At 34.4% G+C, this 18102-nt stretch overlaps 1 protein-coding gene across 3 annotated transcripts in view; it reads right to left on the bottom strand.

The window, feature by feature from the left end:
* The window catches only part of LOC131683510 (protein eva-1 homolog C), a 459719-nt gene that overhangs the window by 137953 nt on the left and 303664 nt on the right, over positions 1-18102 (bottom strand). The window lies entirely within an intron of this gene.

Raw genomic sequence — 18102 nt, 5'->3', positions numbered from 1 at the left:
CTTACTTGAACCGCGGGCGAACGACCAAGAGGTTAAAGCCCCAATAAACAAACTTAGCTTACTTGAACCGTGGCCATTAAAAGATTCCTGTCACATTTGGAAAAAAATGGAATTTATTATAAAGGACACATCTAGGAATAAGACGGGCAGGGTCAGCTAGGATTTCGTCCTAGCTGACCCTGCACGTACAAAACGCAATGCGATAGTATCATTATACACGTTACATCTTTGCACATCCATAGTCTCCAATACTATTACCTGAAAAACAAACAATTGCCAAATTTGTGGCTGCTGTTCATATAATATTGACGGCAAAAACTGCGCCTAGTATATCAAAATTAACAGTTAGCATCATCATTGAGGAAGTCGACACTGGTGGCCCGTAAGGGGACAAAACAAAGATGAAATCAGATATTTGCGAACATGGACATGGCAGTTACCACGATAATAATACGGAAGTGTACGAGATGAAATGAACGACCACCAAGACGCGTTTGGTTATGAAAAATATTTCTCAGCCAGTAAACAGGTCAATCGCACGAGATCTGTTGGACAACCATTAACGTTTTATCATTTTCATTGTTTACATCGTGGAATATATTAAAGACTCAAGGCTTCATTTAGCTAATGCATTGAGCCGACTCAAATAAACGAATTATATAATAAAAATTTAGAAGTTTCATAGAAAACTGAGTACAAAAACTGTCCCAAAATTAACATTTATCGCTAGTGATTGCATCTAACAAAACTCATGTTATGCTAGATATTGGCCTGAATAAAGAAAGATAGTTAAATCATACGGAAATTGGATTTCTGTAATAGATTAGAGCACTCTACGCTTAATATAAACGTCAGGCATCTCACTCAAGCGCGCTAAACAAAAATAATTCAGTTAGCTGATGACATAGTTGTAGCCGAGACGACAGTTTTTTTTTATTTTCGCATCATTTTAATGCAATAGTATTTCTATTGACACTCAATTTCATTTTATGTGGGGAATGCGGTCCGTATTAAAACACTGTTAGTCTGGAAAATCGAACAATAAGCAAGAAAAACGTGAAAAAGTAAACAAGCCAAAAAGTGGTAAACCGGCGGTTTTCCGGAGGTGTTCATCAACCCACGAATCGTATATTACTAATTTTGTTGATATACAGAAACGTACACAGTAGCGGTAGGACTACCTGACGTGATTTTACACTTACTTTCCTTCGGATGTCAATTGATCAATTGATGCTAAACCACATAATGTTGCAACCACCAGCAGCATTTCAGTCGCTTTCGATGGTTTCTAATTAATGCCTATGTAAGTTTGAAAACGACGTGTCGATAGATTGATCAGACATCAGTAGGTTATCACGGAGAGCGACTAAAGCGTTGTAACTAGTTGAGTCTATAAATCAATAAGGTGGGATTATTGTATCGATTTCATGTTTTCAGTATATGACAGTCTTTCGTTTTATTTTTGGTCTTTATGGAATAAGATGATAAGACATCATGCAGAAAAAAAGCAAAAAGGGATCAATAAATTGAAATCGAGGGGAAGTAAGTGCGATGTATTCCCTTTCATGTGTCGAAATGAAGAGATGCTGAAATTATTGAGCTTGTTCACATTTATAGTTTCTAGTTATGTTGTTGGTGTCAGCAATGAAGCATTTAGTAACATTTTACGTAAATTAGATGATAGTAGTAATCAGTGTTAAGTGATTTTCATTCGATTTGTGGATAATTTTCTTGAATAGATTAAATTCCGGGCAGTTACCTTTAGTTGATTAAATCATTGAAATACATAAGTCATTGCACGTCAGATTTACAACCAAAATTTCAATTCCTTCCAAAATGTTTTCTTACATTCTTTAGCTAATAATAATTGACGCGTATTTTTTGTTTTGACTAAATATTATATTTTTTTTTCAAGTTATTAGCTTTTGAACTTTTGAAATCAATAAAATTGAACATTTTTCAATCACTGATAACTCGGAAACGACTAGCTAAAGTTACGTTTTCAAATAAGCTTAACAAAAAAAATCACATCACATCACCAAAGATCCTCCTCCATCCTCCATTTTTTGTTATATAACTTATGAAATTTGCAATTACTTGAAACAAATTGAATTTTTTAAAAGTTGGACCATATTTTTTATTTATTATTTTCTTTAAGTATTAAAAATCATGTTAAAAAGATTGTGTAAAAATTTGGCAGTGAAATTCTTTGCGAGATATTACAATTGTAAACATAAAACAAGGCAATTTTACACTAAACGCCCAGTGATAGGTCTGTTACAACTGAAATATCTCGAGAAACACTTCGAGTTCCATTCTGAAATTTTCACATAATCTTCTTAATATAGTTATGTAATCAAAATAAATTTGTTTTTGGGGGACTTTTAAAAAATATTTGCTTTTAACATTTGAATACCCCCAAAAAAGTCTTAAATTTGCAGAATGCGAGTCTTTCCACGATTTACAACTATAATTTTAGTTCCCTCAAATGTTTTTTGCATTTTTAGCTGAAAATTATAGACACGATTTTTTTAGTTTGGCTGAATTTGATATTTTTTTCAAGTTATGAGTTTTTTAACTCTATAAAATACTAGCTAGTACCCATCGCGCGTTTTGTTCCGAAGCGCCATCTTGTAGGCAGATAATCCCCAACCAATAGCACAAAAAACACGTTCCATAACACATTCCAACTATGTATAAATTTATACGGCAATTGGTTAAGCCGTTTGGGAGTCCATAAATCATATGCATGCAACTATCGACTTTTAATAATATTTTTAAAAGTTTTATAAATTTAATAAAATTGGACATTAAATTAAGACATTAAGCATTAAATAATAAAAGCTGCGTTTTCGGATGATCTCGCCGGATCTTTTTTGTAATATTTGTTTTTGTTATATAATTGATGAATTATGCAAATATTAGTAACAAATAATTTTTTTCAGTATAGAACCAAAAAAATATTTTTAGCATTTTCAAATAATTTATAATTATATCGAGAAGATTGTGAATTTCAGAAGGAATTCGAAGTATTTTACGAGATATTTCATTTACAATAGACCTATCACTAGGCGTTTGGTGTAAAATTGCTTTGTTTTAAGTTTATAATTGTAATATCTCGCAAAGTATTTTGATATGCACTCCCAAAGTTTTGCACAATTATTTTAACATGATACTTAATAATAAGTAAAAAAATTGGCACAACTTTAAAAAAAATCAATTTGTTTCAAACAATTGCAAATTTCATAAGTTATATAACAAAAAGAAATTGCAATTTTTTTCAGTAAGCTCGTTAGAGAACACAACTTTTTTATTTAATATTTTTTTCCATATATCCAATCGTTTCCGAGTGATTGAAAAATGATCAATGTTATAAACTTCAAAAGTTTAAAAACTAATAACTTGAAAATAAATCATATTCAGCCAAAATAAAAAAAATACGTGTCAATTATTTATAGCTAATGAATGCAAGAAAAAAAATTGGAAGGAATTAATATTTTGGTTGTAAATCTGACGTGGAATGATCCATATATTTTGATCCTATTGATCAAAATCCTCCTTCCTAACTGGGGTTTTGACTAGGGGCAGATCACTCTAGAAATGTATAACAAACTTGCATCAAAAATTCATTTAATTTCCATTTTTGCATCAACCTTGCACTTCCTCGCAGAAAAGTTTGTTTAACAAACGTCCTACGTTGATTCACTTTGTTCGACGTTTTGTTGAATGTAGGGCTAGTTTGTGTAGGGCTTTGACGTCTTACACGCAACGCAAAATACATTATGAATTTCTATTTTGATGGAAAGAAATGCATTTAATTTAGGCGATTTTTAAAAATGCATCACAAGTGATCTGCCCCTAGGGTTCTGATCTGCTAGGCCAAGGCCAGTCTCAAAAATAGTTTCATTTAAATAGAATATGCCAAAAAATTATGCTGGCATGATGCATTAGAACTGGTAATAGTTACAGGACGCCAGATCAAGAAAATTGAAGTTGAACCATCTACAATTCGCTTGCTAAATCAGAAGATTTTGTGCAAATTTCGACATTCTCTTCGATCGAACATTTTATGGATATATTTCTACTCATTTCGATTTAGCGTCTTCTACAACTTTTAAACGTGCAGCTTAAAACACCTTGCGTTTTCCAGCACCGTCAAGGATTGTCATATTCGGTTAGCGCATAAATACTGAGAACTCTAGAATATCCATTGTTGCAACGAGAGTAAATTGTAACTTGTTAATAAATGATAAATATCATATTAAACATCAATAATTCGTTGTAAGAACATGGATTGTCTTAGATTTGGCATTGTTTTCAATAAGAACTTTTCAAAATTTCATTTCGCTTCTAGTGACAATATCAAGTCATTAGAACTAAAAGCTTTATGCAGGGGGCGGGTAAAGCGTAGTTGGTAAATCGATTGCCTTGTACGCAGCTCATCAGGGTTCGTTTATCAACCCCGCACATATAGGGTTAGAAATTTTTCTAAAGAAATATTCTAACACGAAAAAAGGCGAATAACCATAAGGTTAAAACCTCTATAATCGAAATAAAAAAGCTTTATGCAATAATTTTTTAAGCCCCTCCCGAAATAAACTCCTAGCTACGGGCCTGCTGTCTTGTTATTATCAACAAAATAATTATACAGTAATTTTGGTGTTTGCAAAATTAAATCGTTCTTCAGAATTATTCCTTCCTTTATCCTCCCTCTTGTGTTACGAGAAAATTTCGCATGAAATTGGCTATTCAATAGATAATCGAATATATTTTCGAGAAATAGAGCTTTCGATTTAGCTTCAGAGTCAACATATTTATATGGGGAAATGCAAAATAATTGATTTCCGCATATAAAATCCCATACAAACTTTGAACGCAATGCGTAAACCCGGGAAGCATCCGACCGCTACCAAATTTTGCAGTCTTTTGGGGCCAAAAAAGTAACTCAAAAAGTGCTGTGCCCGCTAGTTTAAATGTTTTTGAAGTTTTCCCATACAACCGCGAGCCACTCTAAGGAACACCTCCTTTTTGACAATCCAAATACAACTGTTTCTTAGCCAATTTGAAAATAAAGCCGTTCCAAATAAACTTTCCATATGCCATAGATTGAATTGAAATATACATAATTGGAAGGCTGAGCCTTGTTTCTAAACCAAAATTATTCGGTATAGAAAATCGTTTTCAAAAAGATCTCCACTAACACTGTTCAACACAGAACCGGAGAGCAGATCGAAAAAAGACGAAAGTTTGGGGTCCCAGAATATCCCTGGTGAAGAAATTTTTGAAAAAAAAAAATGGAACGAGGCTTTACAGTTTGAAACCAAAGTTTGTACGGAGAACTAGGGTGGTTCTATAGGGAAGATATCAATGAAAATGACCATCCTTAATTTTCGCACAAAGTCTTATATAAAATGCTTATTTCATCGAAAAAGGAATCTATGCAACTTTTTAGCTCAATTGGATGGGGGTGCAGCTTTCGAATATTGATTTCATAAAATTCGAAAGAATCCAAAGGGTACATGAAATGTTGAAAATCGATTTTGTTTTCCCTGAAATCTGTATTAAAATAGCCTGAAACATCAACATTTAATGTCAAAACAAGCGAAAACCGCTAAAACAAATTTAAAAAAGATATAGTTCCAAGGATTGAAATTTTTGAAAAAAAAATCGGAAGCCAAAAATTTTATCGTAATGCCATATGATTTCAAAATGCATGAACTGTCGTGATCTGATCTCAAAATAAAAAAGTAAGATCTGAAAAAAAGAAAAGCGGTAAAAACTATTTTTTGGGGACATTCTAGTTGCAAAAAAGTTTTTTTTTTGGAATTGGAAAAACTTTTGACTATCGAATTTCTATAACAAACTGGGCTTGGCTTGGTAGAAGAATAAATCCAAATGACGGAAGGGCTCCAACTAAATCGTACAGACAACTTAAAAAAAATTGGAACGAAGCATCGCATTGTAAATCTAAAGTTTTCGCGAAATTTAGAAACCAATGAATTTTTAGGTGAAAATGAATCTATAGCTAATTTTGAAATGGGTCATTCAAAAATATTCCATCAACTCAAGCGGATTTAAGTGCTTCATTTCGCCGGAATATATCGAATATGACAAAAATACCTTAGTAGCCCTAAATCTAATCCATGCAATACTCCTATTACACATTTGACATCGCCTATTACTGCGTATAATAGTAAAGCGCACATGGTGTCAACGCTGCATGGCCAACCGACAGGCAGATCGATGAATGTTCGCATTCTGCTTTTTGTGTGAACATGAACGTTGTTGATCATCGAATTTTCCCAACGAACTGGGCTTGGGGCAGTACAAATTCAAATGATTGCCGGGGTTTAGCGCTCCAACTAAATCAACGCACCTCAGAAGATGGGAGGAGAATGGAAGCGGCTCAGATAGAATCTCATACATCATCACAGATTATCTTGCTAACGCGATCTGGTAACCCCATACTAGGACAACAAATAATTTACTTCGAACCAGATTCGAATTCCAATTAATTCATTTAGTATAGCTTGAATCGAAATTTCCTTAAAAGATAATTAAATACGGAAACATACTGGAATGCTGTTTTTGCCTCAATTGCGAAAAACGTGTGGTCCGAAGTGGACCACGGGAGAGACCGAATTGGACCAGGGTTAGCGTGATGCAGACCTTTTACAATCTGTTATTCAAGAGCGCATAGACACACTCTGATAAGAGATAACTATAAACCTTCAGAGAACAAAAATGTGCCCAATTGGTTAGACTTTCAGAAAAAAAATGCTTTAGAAAATCGGTTGACAAAATTTCAAGATACGTTGAGAAAAATTCTTTGAACATTGAATTAAGATCGGAGCACTACAAATTCAGTTACAGCTACCTGTTGATCACTCGAAGGCGGGGCTAACATTCGATACGCGCGACGGTTGCCTCGCTGCACCGACTGTTAAATTCGAGAATTGCATTTTTTGAAAAGTTCCTTTGCGGCGACCAGGATATCTCGGACACTAATTTAATCATTCTGAAAATTCTGAGTTCTTCCAACTATTTCGTGTACAAAAACTAGGTTGGACAGTGATGGGTTAAGTGACATGTATTGTTGCTATATTTATAGTGAGCACGAAACTCTTACACCAAATCTTGGCTGTATGCTTTCATTATCATAGTTGTGAGTAAGTTTTCACATCCACTTACAACGAAAAGATTTCACTTTTATATGTAGAAGCAGCTCTCTGTGTCACGTGAAAAATGTAGATTATTCCACTTTTCTACGTTGAGTAAACAAGAGAAGAGTAAATTAAAGACCACCAAAATCACATGAATCAAAAAAAATTATGCAACACCATGCTCGATTCGCTCCGGCATTTGACATATTTAATTGGTTCCTCTCGGTGTCTCCGTGTAACTGTAAATATTCGAACTTGTCATATGCTGTTTTTGAAGTTTTCCCATGCAGCTGACGTTAATCGCTTTTTGGTACGTAACTTGATAAATACAAATAATTTTATTAAATTAATTTAATTACTCTCATTCACCTTTACTCCCTTTTCTTTTGCTGGGTTAACTATCGAAAATGTTAACCCATGTTGCTGTTCTAGACATGCTGTTCTTATTGTCAAGTAAACCCGATAGTATCGAACAAGGACATGTTTACCTTTAGAAAATTGATCTCTTTCGAATAATGTAATAAAAGAAGGATTTTATTCGTCATTTAATGACCCAATTGTAATTTGAAAATTCTAACATGTGGAAAGTGATCATTCAAACTTCATCTATTTCTGGTTACTACCCACAACTAAGTACTGAACCACCCACCCTAGTTCGAACAGGAAACAAATCTTCGCCTTCACCTTTGCCATAACACCTAATCACTTTTGTCCCTGTTTGTGTGGCTGCGGTTGCGGGTAGACGTAAAGTGAACCTGCCACAGAAAAAAAATCCATCTATCCTTTACCTCTACTGAGCAGTTGGTCATTTATCAAAAGCTGTACCATCCGAAAAATCCATTTCTTTCAAATTCCCATGCTGTCTGAAGCATCCACTTGCAAGTGACTGACCCCAGGGCCAGCAGTTTTCTTTTCATTTGTAACGTTCGTTTGAGCTCTATGCTTGAAATGTGCATTTTACAATATCCTTCACCTCTCAATTTTACACTGCTGTGCAGAATCTGTTGGTGTTCCTGGTAACAGTTGAATGTTTCCCCTGGTAGTACATATCAACCATAAATTCAGCCAGTTTCAGATACACCTACATCCGAAAGCTTATTTTTAAGATTTTTCCGTAGTCAGCGACCTTTTCGCCAGTACTTCTTATCACACCACCACCCAGTACCCCATGTGTAGTTCGCTTCTGCGACGCACCTATCCATGTCGAATCGTAACTAGCAAAACTATATGCTCGTGTATATTTTATTCATGAATCAACCCTGTTTGTTTCTGGGCGCCAGCCACCGCCATAATGCCAGCAGTCGAAAAGAATGAGAGCACAAGCGACGGGGTTCGGTTTCCGTCTCCGGCCTACAGACATCGAGAGAAAACATGATCGTGCATTTTTTTACCAATGCGTCGCCATTCTTTTTTTTGTTGTGAGCGGAAAAAACGAACTCAGCGCAAAAAATATATCCGTGGGTAATAGGAAAAAGGCTTATCACGAAAATTTTTGGAGCGGGGAAAGGTAAGAGTGACGGACAATAAAATGGGATAAAAAAATGGAAATCACATGATTGCTGTATAAATGATTACCAATGACTGGCGTTGGTAGATAGAGAATATACGATAACCCCGTTAATCGTCATTGTGGAAGCTGCCCTGATGAACTTTGGATCGGATGCCAATGCGGACAGAATGTGAACTTACTGACATTTCTCTGTGTGGCGCTAGGGCAATACATAGTGCTTTTAGTGATATTATATTGAAAACGCCTTTTTGGCCTATTGTTCAATGTATTTACTATAATAATTGTTGTTAACTTACAATCAATCTATAAATCGGTTTTATTCATTCTCTCCAAGATAATTTTAAGGCCCCAAAAACCCGTTTTGAAGCAGAGAATTCAGGACTTCTATCAATTTGGTAGTGGAACACTAGAAGCTCTTAGTAAGATTAAGGCAAAAAGTATATACAACTTCTGTATGTAAATTCTTAGCGACTAGAAGTTCAATCCGTGAACGTTAAAGTGCATTATTAATTCTTATACGCTCATTAAAGATAAAACAGTAAACGCACTTTGCTGATCCAAAAAAATTCACATAACCATGAAAATGTGGAAAAATATTTTTGTGCTCTTGCTGAAGGACTTATTTAGTTTAATGTTTGTACAACTACCTACTTAAATTGATAATAGTGAATTTCACTAGAGTGCAAATGTACAAAGTAAATGGCCATTTTGGTTAAAACCCTCAGGCGAAGTTCTAATAACTTCTTGTGTTTATGAGAGCTTCAATTACGTTCTCAGACACGATAATCGTTACCCTCGAAAGCAGGCATTTGAAGCTATTTCCGCTGGACAAGTATACATGGTGCCGTTGAAAAGTGAATGCCTTTCTTCTAGGGTAGATATACCCAAATTCGTCTTTCTAGTGAATCGTCACATTGGAAAACATTTAGGGTGGCTGCTATCACTGCTCAACGTATTGGATCAAATGATAAGTATAAGATTTCAATTTACACTGTACTCAAACATTTCCATTTTCAGGACAATTTAATTACATTACTTCTTAGACCCGTAAAAACAGAATAATTCTAATTCCAGTTTAGTCCATTTATTGTAGACTAAGTAATCAAGGTAATAATCTGGCATGCTGGCTGGTGAGACGTATAAGTGATCATCCACCCTATGTCAAACGTTAGCATATCTATTTCATGGCTTCCATTTAGAAAATGAACATGGCAGGGATTCGTCAATGGTATGTGAGCTTTTGGTGTTTCCCTTCTTCGGAGCTTAAACTGTACTAGTGCATCAACTAACACTTATCCTTGCACTGAAGGCTACAGGAGACATCTCGGCAGTTTTTCGTACGAAACGAATGTGAAGTGAAACATGTGTACAAAATGTGCCACTTAAATGAACCACTCGGTAGAATAACGCAAGTGCATCACGTTCTCATGAATAGGTGATATGTGCAAAATCTGTCTGGATTTTTTTTTATATTGAAGTGCATCATAGCCACGATCCAGAGACGAAGAATACGCCAAAGGAAAAATCCATCAACAAAGGATGTTCTACCCAGGGCATGGTTATGCACAGGAAGCAACCAAATAGTAGGAAAATGTTATGATTTCTCATCCGCACGTTGAGGGAGTTACTATGTTTATGTCGTAAAGAGTGATTTGGAGTGTTTTCCACGAGGTTGAATGAAAAAAAAGTTTTTCTTTATCCTGTGCAAACATCCTAAATGTTCGGTGCGAAAGATTATGAAAGTGGAGCAATTGTTTCAAGTGCTGGAAATACTCTGGTAAATTCATCCCTACATTCCCCTTTTTATGCAGCTAAACGAATTGTTCACTCGGAACTAGGGTGCCGACAGATGATGATGAGATGCAGACTGCAGTGGCCATCCCTCTAAAGGAGCATTCTAATTGCAATGAGGCGTTGCATATCGTTACGTTTCACAATTGTGCCGTCGCTCAGCCCGAGGAGACAAGTTTGGTGCTGTAGAATAATGACCTGTAGCATTAAAGGGGCAGGTTGCGAGTCGCTCTGGAACACCAGGTGGAATTTATGTCAAGTGACTCTAAAGTAATGCAGACGCCGCAGGAATAACAGTTCCTTTAATACACAGTTCGTATAAAGTAGTAAAAAGAAAAACAAAAGGAAATTTAAAGACATCTTTCTAGACTTCCTCCATTACTACAGATAAGAATAGTATTATAAATCAGGTCTGTCGCTTGAAAAAAATGTAACCAAAGCGTAACATTGAGTTTGTATGATATACAAAAACATGTAAATATTTGAGACATCAAACGTAACGTTTCGAATTTCGTTAATCCTGACGGTGATAGCACATTAAATCGTCAAACACACTTGCTCCATGTAAATCTTCATTTCTGGCTCTCATTTTGACCGAACATCAAAATCAGACTCTATGTGATTGTCATTATGATTTATGTTGAACAACCTAAATGGTAGAATTTTTTTTTAAATTTTTAGTAAAAATTTAAACCTTTTGATATCCATAACCCTTCAACTTTTAACACAGTGTCGGATGTACTTGAATTACCTAACTAAACATATTATTTTAGGAACCCAAACGTTGCTCATAGCAATTATGTCTAGTTAATTTGCATCTCATTCGCAAACCTTAAAAAATAAGCAAGAACTTTCCACTGGTTACTACTTTGCGGGAACACAAACACTGTTAACTAACAAAACACTAGGGATATACATTTCAGGATTATGATTAAGATATCACATACGTATGCTCATTGGAGTGGCTTGTGGTTCTAAGAAGAAAATTAAAAAATGATTCTAATTAGTCAACACAGCACTTTTCGAGTTCCATTTGTACTACCAATTAACAATGCAAATTTTGGGAGCCGTTGGTTGTTGGATTCGCGCATGGCTTTTAATGTTTGCATGAAGTTTGGTATGGGAAACGATATTTTTGTGCATCTTCGCTATATCACTACCATCAATAGGTGTCCGGTCATTTGGCTAAAAGCTGTTTGGCCGAATGCCAATCGAGCCGACTGGTTTTGGTTCAAGAGTTATTTGGCCGAAAGTAATACTTGCAAAAATGTCCATTGGTTGATTAATCGTAATAGAGAAATACATTAATACACTGAAAACTCCATGTACGTACTCTTTTAGGTGATATTCGAGCTACGTAACTTTTTTACGAACCAAATTCAAAATAACGAACTCTTTTTTAACGAACCAAGTTCGTAAAAAAGTTTTAGTACGTGCAGTACCGTATGAAGTTGTATACAATTTAACATATTCTTAGATAACTATTACTAATAAAAGTTGAATATTTTGGGAATTGGCTGGATGAGTATATGACAGCAATGGATGCTTGAAGCCATTATGGAATCCAAGATAGCGACTTCCACTTTAGATTAATTTCTCTATAACCTCAGCCATATGGATATTTTCGGAATGGGGTTAACGAGTACATCACGGAAATCGATGCCATTTTGAAAACCTCCGGTTTGGACAAATTCTCAATATCCTTAGCAATATGGATGTTTTCGGAATGAGATTGACGAGTACTTAACGGAAATCGATGTCGGAAGCCATTTTGAAAACAAAATGACGCCTTCTCGTTTAAATAAATTTTCTTAAACATCGATAATATGGATATCATCGAAATAAGGTTGACAAGTACATGTCGGAAATTGCAGTCGGATGCCATTTTGAAAGCTGAGGTAGCGACTTCCGGTTTGCACTAATTCTCTACAACCTTAGCAATATGGATATTTTCGGAATGGGGTTTACGAGTACATGACAAAAATCGATGTCAAAAGCCATTTTGATAATAAAAATGACGGCCTCCGGTTTAGATTAATGCCTAGATTCTCTAAAGCCACAATAATATGGGTATTTGTGGAATGGGGTTGACGAGTACATGACAGAAATCGATGTCGGAATGCATTTTAAAAACAAAAATTATGACTTCCAAAAAAGAACAAAACAAAAACAAAAGGAACAAAAGAGCATACTTTACGCATAGCCCCACATAACGATGCAACTTTTCTCTCGATAGATGTTATATGCTCAATCCAGGAGAGTGTGGGGTAAGATATAGTGAGGATATAGTTTTAGTTATTTTGCTAAACTGGAAGTCGCTCTCTTGGTCTTCAAAATGACGCCAATCATCGGTTTCTATCATCTACTCGTCAAGTCAATTTTGAAAATACCTTTTTTGGTTACGGTTGTAGAGAATTTTGCTCGACCAGAGAACTCGGTATCTTTGTCTTCAAAATGGCGCCAAACATCAGTTTCCATCATCTACCCGTCAAGCCCATTCCAAAAATACTTTTATTGTTGGGGTTTTCAAGAATATTTCTCAACCGGAAGGCGTCATCTTATTCATTTTCATCATCTACTTTGACGAATCGAATTGAAATAAGAATGTGAAGTGAACTTTTTTCATGAACTAAGTCCCAAATAACGGAATCTTTTTCTTCGAACTAGTTCAATTTACAAATTCCCAGTTTAATTCGTAAATGGAGGTTCCAGTGTACTGCCTAATTACTATCGAATGTCATTGGTTTGTGTTTAAATGTTTCTTTCTGCTTCTATTTATTATATTTCTATTTATTATTACATTGGTCTAGATATTTTGTGGATATTTTCTTTATTTTTAACATGAGCTGTTCTTTCTATACATTTCTTTTATATCTGTGTATAAGAAAATTGAGCAATATTCAAAATGTCGTTCATAGAGCTCGATAAGGTTCAAAAAGGGAGGAGAGAGAGACATTGATGAACGACATATATTCATTTCGGGTTTATAAGCATAATGTTCTAAATAAATGTTTATCCGTTGTAATAACATGGTAGTGTTTTTTCACAACACATCGAATGGCGGTCATAAAATAACCATTGTTTGTTGGATCTAATAAAAAAAATTAACATGGTATGTTTAGAATTTTTATTGCCTTGCATTAGCTAGTCATAATAATACACTGAAATCTGCCAAAGAAGGTTTAATATGATAGAAATTGCATAAACATAAGCACAAGATATCCCCATATAGTATATGCTAGAAATTGTTGATAAACTTATTTCAATAGACGGTCAAGATCAAAACCTAAATGCAGTACAAATACCCTTATATTGCTCCGGCAAACGTCGCTATACTAAAAGAACAATTATTATATTATATATCCAATTAAATAGTTCATGAAATGAACTCTTCTTCATAGCCATAGCCACAGCTGTTTATTAAATATAACGTTTTGCTATACCTTGTGCAGATTACTACAGAGGAATTTTACTGGTTGTGGGTTCTATTTCGTATATCACCTATTACAATTGACCAAGGTAATATTTATGCACACATATGTTTACAATAGAAAGCTAGAGAATTAATATGATTTTCAAAACAAAAAATAAAATATGAATTTTTTTATGGTGTGCTCAATATTTATCAACATTTTTTTAACCGATTTTGGGCCCCTCTGGTAAATCCTTTAAATATGGGGAAAAAATCTTCGAAACGTTAATTCGGTGAAGAAGGCTCTCTTTTTTCAAAATAATTGTTATAGCGATACAGAGAGTTCTGCCATATAATAATGCCTCATTTGCACATTTTCTCAAAATTTCATGGCAATATACTGAAAATTGAGCGAGTTGCAATGAAGCTCTCGAAGCGTATCTTTGAAAACTTGATTTACGATATACATCATAACTCATACTCTAATAGACAAATCGTTTCGAGTTTTCGCGCAGTTCTTCTTCATATCACTTCTTCCAGGTACTAATGGAAACTTTTAATTTTATCTCCATTTTTTTATTTTTTCGTTGCACTTTGAAGCTAATAATCCGATTTTCGCTAAAAAAATCGGGAAACACGTCAATGTATAAATATTAGAAACAATAATATAAATTTTGTGTATCGCTCCTGTAGTTTGGGATGGACAATGATTTGAAGAATTGTGCGAAATTTCAAAGCGATCCAGGAGATTTTGAGCTTGTGGTCGTTCATATACCACGTAGACAAATAATCTTCGTTTTTGATCCCCTTCTGCCACTCCGTAGACAAGAATGGACAATTCCTGTACTCTTACCTCCCTCCTACGACGTCTTCGCGGAACTTCAAAAAAAAATTGGGTAATTTAATAAATATGGGTTTTCAGAAAAATTTTTACTGTGTCTATGATGCAGAAGGACTCGATAAAAATCGTTTAAACTTTAACCACGGAATGTCAGACACGTCTTTAGTTTGTTTTGGAATTTCAATAGAAATGTTTCATTTTTGAACGATTTATGATATTTAATATTTACACACCAAAAAAATTTGAATTTTATCAATGACGTAATTCCAAACTTGTCACAATCTAACAAACCGTAATTGACGAAATATAACCGTGTTGTGTTTTATTTTACATGTTTGATTTTAATATGTACTTGTGTTGTGTATATTGAGATGAGGGAAAAGAGAGAAAAGTTTGAATTTTTGTAAAGGTAAATAAAATATACTTGTTATGCGTCTAACGTAGTACAATGTCCAATTTTCAAAATCCGCTTGAGAGCATAAAAAAATAATAATAATTGTCAATAGCATTTCCGCAAAATGCGTTTTTTTTCAAAGAGGATTGCCGTGACTACTATTTCAGTCCAACAGCTCAACTGAAAGCATAAAACTAAATAGAATTCATTAGTATATGTACCTAAGGTGTTTTTGGACGATTGATTAAAAAAATTCTTCTTTTTGGAAACGGGGACGATTTTTCCAAAAAAACCTATTATTTTCACCTGAAATTGTCAAAAATTCATAACAATAATATGATTTTTTTCTTGAAAAAATGGAATTATTCAAGGACATGGTCAAATTACGAATAATCTGAAAAAATAGCTTTGAAATCGGTTGAAAGATTTTTCGGCAATCGTAGTCACCACAAAGATGTTTTTAGGAAATATGATCTCGAGATAATCGCGTTTAATGTTTTAAGTATAAGCCATGTCTCCGTAAGGGAGCAAGATGAAAAACGCTATAACTTTGTATCAACTGCTCCGATCTCTATAAAAATTTGAGACAACATTTTTAAGGACTTTACGACAGAAGAAATCTATTTTTTGGCCGGCCTCAATATATGTAACCCCTTAAACAGACGCCACATGTAGAGTAAAATTACGTGACTCGCAAAATTCAACAACATGTAAACTAAAATCAAACATAAAACTATCTCATTTGTGATGCATGTATATGTCATGGTCAGGAGACGTAAATTTACACGATTTTTTCTAAGTGTGTACGTTTTAAAGATTCATTATAATATAACAAAGTTGAAGTAACCTATGGATTCTTGAATTAATTTGTAATTAATACAACAAGCTTTGAAATCCAAAATTAGTGGAATTTGACCAAGTTACAGAAGATATCATCAAGTGGGCTTCAGACAGATTTTTTGACGTAGGACTACGTCTTTGTTTTCGATATAGGGGTGCACGTTGCAAATTCTACAAAAATGGTATGTAACGAAAAGTGGTCCAATTTTAAACGCATATAATTCAGCCATCTCACGATAAATTTTCAATTTTTTTGCGCATATCGCCCCGAAATACTAATAGATTACAATAGATAAACCCAAAGATTTTTGATATCATGGCATTAAAAATTTAAATAATGAACAACCTAGTCAAAATATCGTGCATTTACACACAGAAGATAGCGCTTCCCCAGTCCAGCACGACAGATTTATGTACCTAGCGCGCTACGCTTCTATGAATGACGTCATCATCGACTATTTAAACGGACGGATTTCGCCAAAGCAGCTCAGTCGCCTGTTGAGCGGCAGGCGAAGCAGATCATTGCGCTGTGTGCTTTTACAGCCAGTGTAGCTGAGTTAGAAGTATACTGCCTTGTGTTGTGCTCGTTTCCAGCACATTTTTTTTGCATAATTATTCGTACACAAAATAGTTTGTACATTCGAGCTCCAATTGCAAACACGGTTAACATAGTGTCGTGGTATTAGTTGTCTCTTTCACTCTACCCATCATCATCAGCATTGATTCATTTTGCTTTGTGCGCTTGGGTTTAATGTTTGAGGTTAATGTGTAGGTAGATAGATCTAATTTGTTACTAAATTGCACAACGAAAGTTTATTATTTACGGTCGATCAATTCATTGATTCATTTCCCCATCACGTGATTCATTTCCATTCAGCCTATAGTACTTTGATTCTACTAATAGGTACATACTACAAAGCCTATTTATGAATGAATACACTGCCACTTGAAAAAACGTTGCAGAAACGCATCTTGTGCATATATAAAATTGTTTTCGATTCTTATATATTTGTAGTTTCGATATATGATTAAGACCACTGCATTCGCTATATTTGCATGCGTACTTTAGGAAAGTTATAATAATGGCAAAATATAACTAGAATGCTTGGTCTATACATTAAATGTGATTATATTGTCTAAAATTTGATTTTTCTTCACTAGTTCGTGTTTTCTACCAATCGAAAAGGTTTTACAAGAAAATCTTATTCTATAAAGATTAAGTTCCAGATATTAGTTCGGTCACAGTTTTCTGTACTTTCTTCAGACCTTCTTAAATAAGTTTAATCGGATTCGATCACCTACTACAAATGAAATGACCTGATAACCAAGAAGGTTTGGTTCAACATGTAATATTCGATGTTGATTGGTTGTGATTAAACCATACGTAAGAAATATGTTTGATTTATTATTACTATAAATGTACCACGAAAATAAATATTTTACTTTAAGTAGTATAGTCCTACGTTTACAGCGCGTGCAACCCCATAGGGCTGCCCCTTTTAGTTTTTTTCTAGCATTTGATTTTTTTATGATAGTTCGTCGCTGTTGTGCTATCTTATGACAAACGCCATTTTGGGGTAAACTGAGTTAGATATGCCACATTATTTGTTTGAAAAATCTCTACAAACTGGCGTTTTCAGAATTTTGAAATTTCACTTGGTTACTTAGATATAGCGAGAAACATGATGAGAAATTGTGAGTTTTTTGCTTCAAATCACTGTATCTAGGGATTTGCTCAAGTTATATTGAAGTTTTAGATGCTTTTTTTGTGAAAATTTCTGAGGAATACAATGGCATAAACACTTTCTAAAGAAAATTACGCGAGCTGTGAGAAAAACACAGTTTTAGTTTTAAACTGGAAATAAAGCATATTTGGCAACACTGTAATCAAAAATAACAATTTTATCTAGATTCCCTGACTCATTTTCTTCAAAATGCATTTCACCAATTGCTTATAGACCATATGAACGCAAAGATATGAATAAAAGTTAAAAATTGATGATTTTTTTCTATGGAAAATTTTCCATGCATGATTATGACACGTCATACAAATTTTGTCATCAATACACGCCTATGACACGTGTAAGTGCGACTTTTGTTTACACTCATAGTAAAAACTCGCAACATAGTAAACCGATCTTCGTAATATTT

The sequence above is a fragment of the Topomyia yanbarensis genome, chromosome 2 (assembly GCF_030247195.1).
Source record: "Topomyia yanbarensis strain Yona2022 chromosome 2, ASM3024719v1, whole genome shotgun sequence".
NCBI lineage: Eukaryota > Metazoa > Arthropoda > Insecta > Diptera > Culicidae > Topomyia > Topomyia yanbarensis.
Note: the sequence above shows the minus strand (reverse complement) of the source record. Positions and strands in the feature narration are given on the sequence as shown.